Source organism: Heterodontus francisci, chromosome 6 (genome assembly GCF_036365525.1).
Source record: "Heterodontus francisci isolate sHetFra1 chromosome 6, sHetFra1.hap1, whole genome shotgun sequence".
In the NCBI taxonomy this organism is placed as follows: domain Eukaryota; kingdom Metazoa; phylum Chordata; class Chondrichthyes; order Heterodontiformes; family Heterodontidae; genus Heterodontus; species Heterodontus francisci.
In genome coordinates this window covers 104,656,755-104,670,146 of record NC_090376.1, presented here as the reverse complement: position 1 = coordinate 104,670,146, position 13,392 = coordinate 104,656,755, and the positions used below count along the sequence as shown (strand labels likewise).

At 45.3% G+C, this 13,392-nt stretch overlaps 1 protein-coding gene across 1 annotated transcript in view; it reads left to right on the top strand.

Moving 5' to 3' along the window:
- Positions 1–13,392, top strand: part of LOC137371001 (NALCN channel auxiliary factor 1) — a 1,064,361-nt gene that overhangs the window by 92,483 nt on the left and 958,486 nt on the right. The gene's annotated exons all lie outside the window — the stretch shown is intronic.

Genomic DNA, 13,392 nt, shown 5'->3' with positions numbered 1-13,392 from the left:
CTTAATGACTTCTCAAAGATATGTCCAGAAAGATCATTTGTATTTTAATTACTTCGCCAAGAATTGGCCTGATGTGAAGATTAGCTCAGTGTTCTTGCAGTTTCATCTGTATTAGCAGGAACGAAAAGGTCTTCCAACCTCTCAACTCCATTTTGTTTTGCAGGAAAGGTGTCTGTTTTGGTTTATTTCACAAACCAGTGGCGAGGGCGGCACAGTGGCGCAGTGGTTAGCACCGCAGCCTCACAGCTCCAGCGACCTGGGTTCAATTCTGGGTACTGCCTGTGTGGAGTTTGCAAGTTCTCCCTGTGTCTGCGTGGGTTTCCTCCGGGTGCTCCGGTTTCCTCCCACATGCCAAAGACTTGCTGGTTGATAGGTTAATTGGCCATTATAAATTGCCCCTAGTATAGGTAGGTGGTAGGGAAATATAGGGACAGGTGGGGATGTGATAGGAATATGGAATTAGTGTAGGATTCGTATAAATGGGTGGTTGATGGTCGGCACAGTCTCGGTGGGCCGAAGGGCCTGTTTCAGTGCTGTATCTCTAAACTAAAACTAAATTCATTTTGTAGATCATATTGCGTGAGCGTGACAATAGCATGTTCCCTGTGGATACTAGGAGCCAACAGAAAAGGACTGCAGCTTTTGCAAATGTAGCAGGCTTTACCTAACAATACAATTTGATTAGGTACACTTGTGAAGCATTCAAGATTTCTCCTTCAACTCACTTAATATTTAACTCGTGTGTAATCATTATCGAGCAGCATGCAGGTTTGTGCGTTATTTTTCTGGCAAATATCATTATGCCTACTTATTGGAACGATCCTCCATGCCTCTTTCTTTGACCCAGCACAGTGAATCAGGGGCTTGCTGCTTGGAGACTGGGGCTATCCTCTTTACACCTGGCTCATGACATCACTTCAACACTCACACTCACAAGTTGAATGCAGATGCAAACTGAGCCATGGGACCACAAAAAAGAGCCATCATCAAGCAGATATTGAACAGCTGAAATAACACTTACACTATCTGAGCAGATGTGGTAGCTTTCTGCATTGTGGTTGTTTATTACTTTCTGCACAAATTTGAAGTGCAAACAGGGACAGTGAATGGAGTCTGCTCAACTCAAAACCTGATTGATTCATCTCACCTACTGCTTCCTCCACTCCTGCACTAACAATCCTGACAACAATTCTCTACCAGTCGTCCCACCCTCCAATGAAGTACTTTCAAGCACTGAACAACATTGGTATGCATGACACTGACCATTGCAAGGTCAATAGTTAATACAGAGCTACACAGCTTGCATCATGGTGGAAAGCATTGAATACTAAGTTTACGAGCAAAAGCAGATAACTGGTCATTCATTCATTTGGCGTTTGGGGGAAGTTGGTATCTGGAGGTTGCCTGCGATGTTTATCTGCCTTACAATATCGAGGACACTTCAGGAATTCATTAATTGTAAAAACACTTTAGGACATCTTGACAATGTGAAAGGTGATATATAAATGTACTTTCTTTCTCTTTCATTACATAACCCAATTGAAATGTGATTTCAATTTCAGGGATATTAAACTCATTTCACTGTGTGTTCTAAGGGAACAGGAAACATATTCATGATGACTCAATTAAAATTAAATATACTCCAAAACCCATGTTTTATTATTTCAAGAATAGTAGTTGAAGGTATTCTAAAGATACATTGGACTGGATTTTACCAAGCCTTTGGGACAGGCTGGGAGGCAGGAAGACTAATTAAATGGCATGAGAAGGTGGTGTGTTGCACGCCTATTATCTTCCCACTGCCATGTGGCAGGAAAGGTGGAAGATGGCCCGCTCACCCAGAGCCCAGCTGAACCACTTAAGAGGCCAATAAAGGGCCTTCAACCACCTCTGCTGGCATTTTACCAGAGCTTGGGTGGCCCTCTGCTCTGTGGGGAGATCGCCAGGTCTTCCGGCAGGCTCCGTGGTGAGGCAGGGTGGTCCTCCATTTTGGGCACTCTGTGGCCCACAGAGGGCTCCCCCCCCCGCCCCGTGTGGTGGTAATGTCCAACTCCACGTCAGTGGTGTTGCCTGTCCTCAGTGACAACCCTCCCCCATCCCGCCCCTCACTGGGGCCTGCCTGACTGACCCTGATACCCCCAGACCCTGCTTACCTGAATTTGAGGGTTCTGAGCTGGAAACCTTCTGATTGGCCGCAGCTTTTGGGGGCGGGGTGAGGGGGGCTGCCCTCTTTAATCGGGTTGGCAGCCCTGGCGCAGAAAGTTAATTGGCTGTCGCCGACAAGACATAGCTCCAGATCTTGCTGACTGCCGAAGTGTGTATGCCCCCCTGCTTTCATCCCCGGCAGCAGGACTCCTGCTATCTCCATAAAATCCAACCCATTGTAATTGTGCACATCACTGAATTTGGATTCAAACTGACCAAGAAATGGATTTATTTAAAGGGAGAAAATTATGAAATGATTTTTGTCTCAGTCAAACTCGATAGTATTTTAATACATTTCACTGCAACAGAGCTGTCAATGACCTAGATTTTATAGTTTTTTCTAGATGCCACAATTTGATTTTATTGTTCATTCTCGTCTCTGCATTATTTCACATTTCTATATCTCTTTCCACAATAATTACATCCCCAGAGTCCAGATCACAGCTTTCTGCATTTTCACCTCCATTCTGCAGCTTGGGACTGATAACTCTGATCTTTTATTATTTTACAACTAGTTGTTCCATATCTGTATGAAGGTCTATATAAAGGGAACCGTGACAGGGTTCCCCTTGTCCTCACTTTCTACCCCACCAGCCTCCAGATCCAAAGGATCATCCTCTGCCACTTCTGCCACATCCAGCGTGATGCCACTACCAAACACATCTTCCCCTCCCTTCCCCTGTCAGCATTCCAAAGGGATCGTTCCCTCCGCAAAACCCTTGTCCACTCCTCCATTACGCCCACCGCCTCGTCCCCTTCCCACAGCACCTTCCCCTGCAATTGCAGGAGGTGTAATACCTGCCCATTTACCTCCTCTCTCCTCACTATCCAAGGCCCCAAACACTTCTTTCAGGTGAAGCAGCGATTTACTTGTACTTCTTTCAATTTAGTATACTGTATTCGCTGCTCACAATGTGGTCTCCTCTACATTGGAGAGACCTAATGCAGATTGGGTGAGCGCGTTGTGGAACCTTTGACCCAAGCTTCTGGTTGCTGGCTATTTAAACACCCCCCCACCCCGCACTGCTCTCATGCTCATATCTCTGTCCTGGGATTGCTGCAGTGTTCCAGTGAACATCAACGCAAGCTCGAGGAACAGCATCTCATTTACCGATTAGGCACACTACAGCCTGCTGGACTGAACATTGAGTTCAATAATTTCAGAGCATGACGAGTCCCCCTTTTTATGCTTAGTTATTTTTTCTTTTTTTCTTTTCCATTTTTTATTTGGTTATTTTATTTTAGGTTTTTCAGTTTGTTTAGTTTGTTTCCGCTGTGCTTACCCACTGTTTTTTTTAAATGTTTTTTTTATGTGTGTGCTCTTTGCTCTGTGTTTTACAGTCATTCACACCCTCTCTGTACTAATGCTTTGTCTTTCAGCACACCATTAACATACCGTTCGCCTGAGAGTCATATAGCCATAGAGTCATAGAGTCGTACAGCATAGAAAAAGGCCCTTCGGCCCATCGCGTCCATGCCGACCATAATGCCTCTCTATACTAATCCCACCTGCCTGCATTAATTCCATATCCCTCTATGCCTTGCTCATTCAAGTACCTGTCCAGATGCCTCGTAAATGTTCCTGCCTCCACCACCTCCTCAGGCAGCTCATTCCAGGTACCCACTGTTTTTTGAGTGAAAAATTTACCCCTTTGATCCCCTTTAAACCTCCTCCCTCTCACCTTAAATCTATGCCCTCTAGTTTTAGTCACCCCTACCATGGGAAACAGACTCTGGCTATCTACCCTATGTATGCCTCTCATAATTTTATATACCTCTATCATGTCCCCTCTCAGCCTCCTTCACTCCAGGGAAAACAGACCCAGCCTATCCAATCTCTCTATATAACTCAAGCCCTCCAAACCAGGCAACATCCTTGTGAATATTTTCTGCACCCTCTCTAGCTTAATCACATCTTTCCTGTAGTGCGGCAACCAGAACTGCACACAGTACTCCAAATGTGGCCTAACCAACGTTATGTACAACTGTAACATGACGTCCCAACTCTTGTACTCAATGCCTCGGCTGATGAAGGAAAGCATGCCATACGCCTTCTTCACCACCCTGTCTACCTGTGTTGCCATTTCAGGGAGCTATGTACTTGCACCCCAAGGTCTCTCTGCTCAAGAACACTCCCCAGGGCCCTGCCATTCACTGGATATGTCCTGCCCTGGTTTAACTTCCCAAAATGCATCACTTCACACTTGTCTGCATTAAATTCCATTTGCCACTCCCTTGCCCACTTTCCCAGTTGATCTATATCCTGTTGTAACCTTAGACAACCTTCTTCACTGTCCACTATACCAACAATTTTGGTGTCATCTGCAAACTTACTAATCATGCCCCTTACATTCACATCCAAGTCAATATATATGACAAACAACAGAGGGCCCAGCACCGATCCCTGCGGCACACCAGTGGTCACCAGCCTCCAATCTGAAAAACAACCCTCCACTACCACCCTCTGCCTCCTATCACCAAGCCAATTTTGTACCCAATTTGCGAGCTCACCCTGGATCCCATGTGTTCGAACCTTCTGGACCAGCCTACCATGCAGGACCTTGTCAAAGGCCTTGCTAAAGTCCATGTAGACAACCTCCATCGCCCTGCCCTCGTCAATCCTCTTGGTCACCTCCTCGAAAAACTCAATCAAATTCGTGAGGCATGATTTCCCACGCACAAAGCCGTGCTGACTATCCCCAATCAGACCTGCCTTTCCAGATGCATATAAATCCTGTCTCTCAGAATCCCTTCTAATAACTTTCCCACCACTGATGTAAGGCTCACCGGCCTGTAGTTCCCTGGCTTATGCCTGGTGCCCTTCTTAAATAAAGGCACAATGTTAGCTATCCTCCAGTCTTCCGGTACCTCACCCGTGGCTAACGATGATACAAGAATCTCTGCTGGGCCCCAGCAATCTGTTCCCTAGCTTCCCATAGAATCCTAGGATACACCTGGTCAGACCCTGGGGATTTATCCACCTTAATGCGCTTCAAAACCTCCAACACCTCCTCCTTTGTAATATTGATATGCTCCAGGATATCGGTGTTCCCTCCCTTGAACTCGCTAGCTTCCATGACCTTCTCCATGGTAAACACGGACGAGAAATATTCATTTAAGACCTTGCCCATTTCCTGTGGCTCCACACATAGATTGCCACACTGATCCTTAAGGGGACCTACTCTCTCCCTAGCTACCCTTTTACTCTTAATATACTTATAGAATCTTTTAGGATTCTCCTTTATCTTATCTGCCAGGGAAATCTCATCGCCCCTTTTCACCCTTCTAATTTCCTTCTTAAGTGTCGTCCTATATCCCCTATACTCCTCGAGGGACTCGCTCGATCCCAACTGCCCATACCTGACATATGCCTCCTTCTTTGTCCTGACCAGACCCTCAATATCCCTCTTCAACCAAGGTTCCCTAAACCTGCCAGCCTTGCCCTTCAATCTAACAGGAACATGCCGGCCCTGAACTCTTCCTATCTCACCTTTAAACGCCTCCCACTTGCCAGACGTCCCTTTACCTGTAAGCAACCTCTCCCATTCAACTTTTGAGAGTTCCTGTCTGATGCCATCGAAATTAGCCCTCCCCCAATTTAGGACATCAACCTGAGGACCAGTCCTATCCTTTTCCATAACTATCTTGAAGCTAATAGAGTTATGGTCACTGGTCCCAAAGTGCTCCCCCACTGACACATCAACCACCTGTCCATCCTCATTTCCTAAGAGGTAGCCCCTTCTCTAGTATGGCCATCCACATACCGCTTCAGAAAACTATCCTGGACACACTTAACAAATTCTTCCCCATCTGATCCCTTAGCACTAAGGCAGTCCCAGTCAATATTAGGGAAGTTAAAATCACCGACTATTACAACCCTATAATTCCTACACCTATCTGTGATTTCCCTACATATATGCTCCTCCACTTCCCTCTGACTATTGGGGGGCCTATTGTATAATCCCATCAAAATGATCACCCCTTTCTTATTTCTAAGTTCTACCCATATGGCCTCGCGGGACATTCCCCCCGGGATATCCTCTCTACGTACTGCCGTGATGTCCTCCCTAATTAATAGTGCAACTCCCCCTCCTCTCTTACCTCCACCTCTGTCACGCCGGAAGGATTGGTACCCTGGAACATTGAGCTGCCAGTCCTGCCCATCCCTCAGCCACGTTTCCGTAATAGCTATAATATCACAATCCCATGTACCAATCCATGCTCTGAGTTCATCTGTCTTACCTGTAAGGCTTCTTGCATTAAAATAAATGCAAGTTAGCCTACCAGACCTTCCACGCTCCCTGTCCTGCCCCTGCACGGCCTGCCTACTGGACTTGCTTGCTTTGACCTCTACATTTGCCTCAACTATCTCATCTGAGAGCCTTTGTTCCTTGACCTTCTGGTCAGTTATTCTCTGTGACCCTGTCCTATCAACACCTTCACCTTTGTTATCTCTTGCCCCACCCCCACTTTACTTGCTTAAAACCTTTTACATTTCTAATATTTGTCAGTTCTGAAGAAGGGTCTCTGACCTGAAACGTTAACTCTTCTTCTCTCTGCACAGATGCTGCCAGACCTGCTGAGTATTTCCAGCATTTCTTGTTTTTATTTCAGATTTCCAGCATCTGCAGTATTTTGCTTTTATTATATAAAGGTTTGTTCCCTGAATTCCTTATTGTGTGGTATCATAGGAACATAGGAACAGGAGTAGGTCATTCAGCCCCTTAAATCTGTTCCACCATTCAGTTAGGTCTTGGCTGACCTGTAACTTAACTCCATCTACCCATTTTAGTTCCAACACCATTAAAATAGCCTTGCATAAGTAGCTCACTTGAACAAAACTTGAAAGGCTGGGAGGCAGGAAAGCTGGCAAAATGGCATGGGAAGGCGTCGGGGAGTGCCCGGCATCTTCCCACGTCATGCTATTTTGCTAGTGGCGGGAAAGTTGGCAGATTGGCCACCCATCGGAAAGCCAATTGAGCCACTTAACAAGCCAATTAAGTGCCACATCCCGCCTTTGCGGGCATTTTGCCAATGTCCAGATGGCCCGCGCCGTATGGGGAAACCACCCAGTGAAATCTGGCGGCCTTGCAGCATGTCCGGGGGTTGGAGATGGCAGCCTGCCTGCCTGAAACTAGCGTCCCTCAACCCCACTTACCTTTCTTTCTGCTGAGGCTGCTGAGCTGCTGGCCCTCGGATTGGACCAGCAGCTCTTGGAGCTGGGTTGGCCTCCCACTTTCGGCTCCAGTGCTGGGACGTCTGCTGCCTCTGTAAAATTCAGCCCACCATGTCACAAATACTTTTGAGTTTTTAGATTCTCCTGCCTGTTTCCCTGATAGTTGCTGCTTCACATTCTTCATGCACCTTTGTTCTTTATGTGCCATTTTAGAATCTTAAAATTTGAGCTAGGCCTATCAGAGTGAAATCAGAAAGCACTTCTTCACACAAAAGATAGTAGAAATCTAGAACTATCTGCCCCAAAATGCTGTGGATGCTGGGACATTTGGAGCTTTCAAGAGAAAGAATGATAGATTTTTGTTGTTCAGGATATCAAAGGATATTAAGAAAAGGTGCGTAAATGGAATTGAGGTACAGATCAGCCATGATCTGGTTGAATGGCAGAAAGGCCCATGGGACTAAATGCCTTACTCCTGTTTCTTATGGTTCTATATTGTGTTCATTTGTTTACTAACTTGAGGTGTTGTCAATTTGAACACTTCCATTATTGCTGTATAGCTGGATGTGTACTCTGCTCATGTCTAGCCAATCTGTGATTTTCAAACACAATTCATCTTGCCCAGACTAGAATTCTTACCTAGATTGAAAATAGTCTTAACGTGCTGATAATTTAAGTCTTGAGTATAACATTCATTTGAATTGGTTTTGAAACAGTCTTTCTATATACAGTCCTGATGAAAGGACGTTGACCTGAAATGTTGGGCTGAATTTTATCAGCCCGTCATGGGTCCCGGGGGTGGCACCGGATGAAAGTGGCATCACCGCACATCATGTGTGTGGTTGGCCAACTGCAATCCCAAAGCGAGCAGCCCGTTTGAATTCAGGAGGCGTCCCATTGGAGCTGGGGTGGGTGACGAGACACTGACGGCATAATCAGCTGAGATGAGCGCAGGTGCCAGTGCTGTATTTAAAACACGGACAGCCCTGCTTAAACTGCTGGTTCACTTAGTGATTTTGCTGCTGCTTTGCCTTTGTGCTGCTGTGTTGGTGTACTGCTGACTGGAGATCTTGTCCTGTTGTGCTGCTGAGATCCAACCTGGCAATAGTCCCTGTGCTGCTGTGCTGCTGACCAAAGCCTCATAAAGCTAGGAGCTGACCAGGAGCCAAGAGGGACCAAGCAAGGTGGAAGACATTGGGTGGTCTCATGGTTCAGTGGTGCCTCTCTGTGGATTCTCCTCCAGGCTGTAAGGGAAGGGCAGGAGCTTCTCTTCCCAAGGGACGGCAGGAAGAAACCCTCCTGCCTGACCATGCAAGCCTGGATAGAGTTCACAGAGGAGGTCAGCAGCCATGGGGTCACCCTCCAAAACTGGGTCCAGTGTCGCACTGGTCTCCGTGGGAAGACTAACAGTGTCCCTCTTTCTGTTCACAGGAGAAAATGGACCACAACACTAGGGAAAGGGCGAGGACTGGAGGTGGGATCCCAGAGATCCGAGAACTAACCCTGGCAAAGGAGGAGCCTCTGGAACTAGTGGGTTTCCAGGACAGCCATTCTGTAGTAGATGGAGAGACTGGAGGGTCCACCCACGAGACTGAGGAGGCATTGTGTTCATTTGCCCACCACTGCCCTTCTGGAGAACCACATCACACATGGTCGGCATGACAAGATCCATGCAGCGAACCCCTAAATGTTTGTATTTTCTCATGCAGGTTGTGGCACCTCAGAGGGAAGATCATCTGCTGGTGCCACTGGAATCCACTCATCCTCTGAGGACGAGGAGGAAGAATCATGAGAGGGTGCAATTTACACTGTTCCCCTGCACCCTCCACCAGTGCAGCTATTTTCACCTCAGTGGGTATGTGCTCAGGCTTACATGCAAGGTCACAAGCATGTGAGAGAACCACACATGAACTCGAGCAGCTGACAGAGGCCATGACAGGTGAGGCCACTGACAGGCGGTGGACTGTGGGAGGCCTGTCCTATACTGAGCCCTCGGCTGATGGCGAGCCTCTGCTGTCAGCAGCACAGAACATGCTTGAATAACAGAGACAGGTAAGGGAACATCTGGCGGAGCTGCCAGAGGCCATGCACATCCATGAGCGGATGATGGCGAAGTCCATCCATGCTATGAGTGCTGCCATGTTTCAAGCATGCGAATGCTTGGCTTCCTCCATCAAGAGTTTGGAGGCTCTCCTGGAGAGCCAGATCTCTGAGATGCACACAGACCTGCATAAACTCACCTTGGCCATGAATTCAACATAGCAGTGGCAAGGTGAGTGAAGGGTGAGGCGCCTGGTGTCTTCTCCAGGTCCTTGCCCTTCTCTGGTCAGCAGACATGTTCAAGGGAGCCTTAAAAGAGAGGAGGAGAGGCTGTACTGCACATCTGGGGGCTCCCATCAGGGTGTTCTGATTTTCGACAATGGCTCCTCAGCCTCTTCGTCAGTAACCCCAGCTCCGGTAGCTGCAATGAGTCTGCACCTTTGCAGGAACCCCTCAGCCAGCTGGGGCCTTAGGCAGCCTGCGGATGCCTGCCAAAGTCAACCCAGGCTACAGGGTGGTGTGTTCATCAGCCAACCTTAACCTGAGTTGCCAGCACAGGGAGAGCACTTTGTGGAAGCTCATGGAAAAGGAAGAGCACCTAGATGCACTTGAGGTTTCATGGGTGTGTACAACTCGGTCTTGTTATTGGGTATTGTGAACGTTTCTCATGCTTTCCTGCAGTCCTGTCAGATGCCACCTTCATACTTGTTTCCTCAATGCTGCCAGTGCAGGGGCAGGCCACGCATGGGCACCTTCTCAGCTTTGTATATGCGCCTGGTGCACCTGGGCACAAGGCGCAGGAGTATGATAGGAAAGAGGCGACATGCGGAATTCAGCGTGGTGAGTATTTATTGAGTTTACTTGGAACTGGTATCATAGTGGCAGAAACTGGGTATGTATGAGATTGCCCTGAGTTTCCTTTGCACATCCCTCAATGGCTCTTGCCTCTGGTACAAGGGCTTCATCATCCCACGCTGCCTACTCGGCATCCTCCTCTACATGCTGCTCATCAGATTTACTGGCGATCAATCATGTCATCCTGATGCAAGGTCTCCCCCCTCTGCAGTGCTAGATTGTGCAGAGCACAGCAGATCACCACGATATGCGAGATCCTCACTGGGACATACTGCAGGGCTCCACTGGATCGATCCAGGCACAGAATCTCATCATCATCACCTCAGTGGCCTGATCAATGGTTGCTTGGGTGGACTTGTGGTAAGTGTTGTCTCTCTCTTTTGTTGCAGTGCAAGGGTTCCTCACAAAATCCGAAACCAACGTCATGATGACAGGTTTCCAGGCAAGCACGACCCTCCCATGCTTATAATCCCACACCTGCTGGCTGGATAAAATTCAGCCCATTAACTCTGTTTCTGTCTCCATAGATGCTGCCAGACCTGTTGAGTATTTCCAGCATTTTCTGTTTCTAATTTAAATTTCCTGCACCCACAGTATTTTGCTTTGCTTTATATATATATAGCTTTTGTTTTCTTAGTTTTTGCTTGGCTCATTGTGCCAGTGTGTTGTAAAAGAAGTCAGTTGGTCTGTAGTTTAGATGAACATTTTACCTTCATGTACTCAAAGTTTTTAACTACATGCAGATTAATAGTTATGGAACAGGTCATGAATGCAAAATAGCTGGATTACTCCAAAAAGATACATTTCTCTACAGATAAGCAGGAAAAGACCTGCTGCGGAGGGCAAGGGGGTGCAATTAGTCAATGCCAGCAGCACAAATGGGCTGATAGCAAATTGACAGCCTGTTTTGCACCATGCAAAGGTCATTGTAAGTGCTACTTCTTTCTGAAAAAAAGTGCTAGTGGCCCTTTTCCCCTCTCTTAAGCTCAAATTACAAAGTGCTACTCACAAATGCTCAGCACTCATGGTGAGGCCCTCAAGAGTGAGATTGTTATTTACTATTGAATCAAGGAAGTTTTCTGTTGTTGATCCACACTTTCCAGGAATAAGTTGTGAACATATTTGTCCTATTGAAGCACAGGGAGGAAGAAAGCTGAAAACTCACCCCATTCCATATCAGTATTCGTGTGACGGCAAAAGGATGCAACCAAACAATATTGTTTTGAAAGTTTACAAGAATGAATATGCATGCATTTTTTAAAATAAGACTTATTTGCTCTATGGTTTGCTTTTACAAATCTGTTACTCAAATCAGGTCAATTAAAAGGTACTTTGTATTGTGTAGGTACGCAAGAAGGATACAGATGTTCCAGTGATTCATGGTCCTGAACATGAGCCAACCAAAGAAAATCACACTACTATGTACATTAGTCAATTAAAGTTACTTTTAATCATTTATATTACACACAACATTAAAACAGTTTACAAAAGCATAAAGACAGCATCAAACATAGTAGTGTTATGACCTCAGTGAGACCGTTAGCATTAAAAATATCAGATATGAACACCCAGACCAATTTACGGAATTATCAAGATTTCATATTTTAAGACATATTATAACAGCTAAAATAAAAGAAATAAATCCCCATTAACTAAATAGTACTTTGTAAGTAGCTGATACCTCAAATTACAAAGAAAGGTATTTATTTATTAAAATACTTGAAAACCTCACGTCACACTTATACATGACACAGTCCTCTTTGATGGCAAAATCTTGGCAGTTAAAAGTCCCAAACTCCTCCCAGTTGCAATGGATTGGATCTTGCAGACCTTTTCAGAATCAGTGTCCTTTTTGCTCACTTCTCTGAGCACTTCCGACCTGCAAATGCTTGAATAAGTTGATCCCTTAGTGAGCCTGTTGATCTTTCCCTTCTCTACAAACTTCAACTTAAAAAAAAGGTTCAAGTCTTCACTGCCTTTCGCTGTATCAGTATTCTCTGAGAGCAGGTGTTCCCTCTCTCTCCCTTGAGGCTGCCACCTCTGGTTGTATTCCTTTCTTACAGCCTTCTGCCTGTTAAGTTTTACTGGAATGAAAAGTCAATAGCTTATTGTCCTTTTCCAATATGCAAAGTCCAGATGTCTGATTTCAGCAAAGCCAGCTGGGCCTTCCATTGTTTCCAGGTGTTAACAGCTGTCATGCACACTTGCATTCTCAGAATCACTGAATTCTTGTTTATGATCCAAATAATGATGTTGAACAGCAATCAGAAACATTTAAAATTGTGTTCAACAGATTGCAGGAAAATATATTCCACTAAGAAGTTAAGAGCAAACAAAACCTATTGAGACATCATGAATGAATAAAGACCTAAGGGAAAATTGAGGGTAAGGAAAAAAACATACACTAAGTACATGAACAGCATGTTCTGTAGAGAGCATGACAAGTGAGATTAAGAAAGAAGTAAAAAAACAATTAGTAAGGCAACGAAGAACTATGAAATTAAATTATCAGAGGACGTAAAACAATATAGTACAAGTAGATAAATAATAAAAAGGAAAGTCGGGATGGGAATAGGGCCATTAAGGAATTGATAGGATGAAATCACAGGCATTGCTAATGAAGTGGTACAAATATTAAATAATTACTTTGCTTCAATATTTACCAGGTGAGTCAGATCAGGGGAACATGACATCAGAAAGTGAGATTAGAAATGATATGATTGCATTTAAAATGAAGAAGAGAAATATTAGATAAAGTGATCAAACTCAAAGAGGACATAACCTTGGTCTAGAAAGATTGCATCTGTGCGTTTTGAAAGAATCCAGAGAAGAGATAGCAGGGGCACTATTACACATATTTAATAATTTGGTAGAAAAAGATGTCGTGCCAGAGGATTGGTGGATGGCTAATGTTATACCGATATAAATGGGCTACAATATGTCCAGGAAACTAAACTAGTCAGCTTAACATCGATGTTAAGGACAATAATGTTAGATAACTTCCCACTTGGTGAAGATGAAAATTTACCTCAAAAGCATGAATAATCCATGAATAATTGCATCCCAAATGGATTACAAAGGAATTCCTTATTCACAAAATTAATCTTGTTCACTGC